Below are 3772 nucleotides of genomic sequence, written 5' to 3' on the forward strand. Positions count from 1 at the left end.
TGTGGGTGTGTGTCTTTTGTCGGAGCCATAGTAAAGAGACCTCCTCACTTAGCCCCCTTCTTCTGATGGAGCTCAGCAAGCTAGAGGCGGCACTGGCGCGGCAGCGGCTGTGAACACAATTCTATTCATTTATTTATTTTAATTTGACCAGAGAGGAACAGAGAGAGAGAGAGCAAGAAAGATTTGACTGTTACATTATTTAATCCATTGCTTGTTAATTTTTCAGTTACTTTAGGATTTTGCAATAGTAAACAAGGCAGTAGGGTAAAGGTGGATACCTTTATTATAAAAGTTCTGTCAAATGTGTGAGTAGATCTGTATGCTAACTCCTGGAAATGAGATTCCTTGGTGGAAAGATATGTATATTTGTAATTTTGCTAGCTAATGCCAAATGGCTTTATATAAAAGAGTCAGGTAGAACCCCTATGTAAAGTAACTTGGCACTAGCTAGCAAAATTGGTATTTGTTAATCTGTTGAATGAAAATGGTATTTCAGTGCAGAATTAATTTGCATTTCTCTTATTTTAAGTGATGTTTAGCATATTTGAATACCCTTTTACTTTCCTTTTCTTTAACTTTATTTATTTTAATTTGACCAGAGAGGGACAGAGTAAGAGAGAGAGGGAAAGTGAGAAAGCAAGTCACCAGGTCCAGGACTTGAACTGCAGTAGGTTATGTGGGAGTCCAGTGCCCTTAACCACCACGCCACCTGCCAGTCCCAATTAATATTATTTTTAAATTTTCTACAGGGCTTGTATTCTCACCAGAGAGAGACAGAGAGAGAAGGAAAGTGAGCAAGCAAGTCTCCAGGTCCAGGACTTGAATCATGGTCGACCACGTGAGAGTCCAGCATCCCAATTACCAAGCCAACTGCTGGCCCCCATCTTTAATCTTTAAAATCTTACTGCGTGGTAGACGGTATTATCCTTGTTTGGGGCCAGCAGGTGGCATGGTAGTTAAGTGCTGGATTCTCACATGGCCAACTGTGGTTTGAGTGCCAGACCTGCCGACTTGCTTTCTCCCATGCTCTTTCTCTCTCTGTATCTCTGTATCTCTATCATCAAATTAAATAATAATAATAATAACAAATGGAATTAAATAAATACATAATTCTTTTTATTTTTTTATTTATTATTTTTTGGAGAGTTTTTTTTTTCTTTTTTTGCTATAGGGCGCGCGTGCTCGCCAGATAGTCAGAGAGAGACAGAGAGACAGAAAGTTAGAAATCACCCTCCAGGGGGATGGCCACGCTGCAGTCCCTTCTCCTCCATTCTCCTCTCGGGATCTTGGGCACGCACGCACACACACCCGACGTGAATTTTAAGCCACCGGGTCCAGGACGTGAACTGCAGTCGACTACATGGGAGTCCAGCGGCATAGCCATTACGCTAACTGCTGGTCCCATAATTCTTTTTAAAAAGATAGTGTTATCCTTATTTCATAAATGGAAAAACCCCTGATCGAGTTCATTAATTTCATTAATAAAATTAATTTTCAACAAATATTCATTAAACTCTTATTATGTTCCAAGCATGTTCTTTAGTTTGGGAATAAAGCAGTGGGGAATAAAACAAACTAGATCTTTTTTTTTTTTTAAAAGGTTTTTGCCATAGGATGCATGTGCTTACCAGAGAGACAGAGACAGACAGTGAGAAATCACCTCCCAGAGAAGATGACCACACTGCAAGCCCCTCTCCATTCTCCTCCTGGGATTTAGGGCACATATACACATGTGCCCGATGTGTATTTCAAGCCACTGGGTCTGTGACTCGAACTGCAGTCAGCTATGTGGGAGTCTAGTGCCTTAACCACCATGCCACCTGCTAGCCCCAGACTAAGTCCTTTTTTGTGGGTTTATATTTGAAGGACCAGAGGGAAGGCATAGACAAGAAAACAGTAAAATGAGAAACTTTCTAATAATGTTAAGTATTATTTCTGTTGTTGTTTTTGTTTTCTTTAAAAGAATGATTTGATTGAACTTCAATTAATTAATTAATTTAAATTTTATCAGAGAGGGACAGAATGAGAGAGTGAGAAAGTAAGAAAGCAGCTGTCAGGTCTGGGACTCAAACCTCAGTCGGCCATGTGGGAGTCCAGTGCCCTTAACCACCACATCATCTGCCGGTTCCGATAGTGGGAAGTATTATGAAGAAGATTAGTCAAGTTAGTGCGTTTAGTAAGGGATGGCTAGGCTACTATTAGATTCAGTTGTCTGGGAAGTTCTTTCTGAAAAGGTGAGATTCGATCTGTTATAAGTTGCAACTATTAGTGCAAAGGCCTTCAAACTAAAATGAGCTTGACTTGTTCAGGACACAGGAAAAATATGGTTGAGGGGCAAGCAGGAGAAACCAGTGTGTGTGTGTGTGTGTGTACTGCTAGAGGCTGCAGTATGTGTGTGTGTGTGTGTGTGTGTGTGTGTGTGTGTGTACTGCTGGAGAGGAGGATGGAAAAAGCAACCCCCGCAACGGGCCATGGCCATGCTACAATCCCTTCTCCTCCATTCTTCATCCTGTTGGGATTCAGGGCACTTGTGAACATGCACCCAGAGTGTTAACTCCAGCCACCACAGCTGGAGTTAAACCATGGTGGTTAACCATGTACGATCCAGCTCCCTTCCCCACTAGGCCATAGGCTGGCCTCACCATTGAGAGTTTCTGAGAGGAAGGGAAATTTGATTTGATTTGTATCCGTCAGGACACGGTAAGTTAGCAATTCTAAAAGTTTTGGTTTCAGGCCCCTTTCCATTTAAAAAAATTGAAGATTCAAACAGCTTTTTTAAAAATGTGTACATTATCTATTGCTGTCCAACAAATTACCCCAAAACTAAGTGACTTAAAGCAGTACTAATCATTTGGTTTTTTCTGGGTTTCTGTGGGTCTGGAATTTGGAAGCAATTTGGCAGGTATTTTCTGGCTTGGTTCTTGTGTGAAGTTGCAATTTTCCGAAGGCTTGACTAGGGCTGAAGGACCTGCTTCCAAGATGGCTGGGTCTCATGAGTATGGAATCTGTTGTTAGCAAGAAGCCTCCATTCCTCTCTATGGGAGCTCTCTGCAAGCATATCTGAGTGTCCCATCATGAGTGTTGGTTTCTCCTCAAGCAGGGGATCCAAGAAACAGCAATAACAGAGGTCCTAATGCCTTCTTTTTTTTGGGGGGGGAGAGGTTTTTGCCATAGGGCTCGTAAGCTTGCCAGACAGACAAAGAGAGACAGAAAGCAGGAAATCACCCCCCCAGGGGGGATGGCCACGCCGCAGTCCCTTCTCTTCCATTCTCCTCTTGGGATCGTGGGCACGCGCACACGCGCCCAGCGTGAGTTTTAAGCCACTGGGTCTGGGACTCGAACCGTGGTCGACTGCATGGGAGTCCAGCGACATAGCCATTACGCTAACTGCTGGTCCCCCAATGCCTTCTGTGACCTCGCCTCAAGTCACAGAAAACATGGGAAGTGAAGAATGAAGACACCTCCTTTGAGGAGTTTTATGCCATGTAGGTAGGTAGTGGAAGAAAGGGAGGGGGACAAAAAACGTGAAGATGAAATGACACGTATGGGAAATGTCTATGTGAACTCCAGGTGCTCTGTAAGGATTAGCCTTCATTTTATTATTTGAACTCGTAGGCATTTCTTTCCTCCTCTTTTTAAAGAATGATTTAATTTAATTTGTCTATTTATTCATGGACCAGAGAGAAAGAGCGAGCGAGAGAGAGAAAGCAGGCCGCCAGGTCCAGGACTTGAACCACAGTCAACCATGTGGGAGTTCAGCGCCCAAACTACC

The sequence above is a fragment of the Tupaia chinensis genome, unplaced genomic scaffold (assembly GCF_000334495.1).
Source record: "Tupaia chinensis unplaced genomic scaffold, TupChi_1.0 Scaffold148004_1, whole genome shotgun sequence".
Lineage (NCBI taxonomy): Eukaryota > Metazoa > Chordata > Mammalia > Scandentia > Tupaiidae > Tupaia > Tupaia belangeri.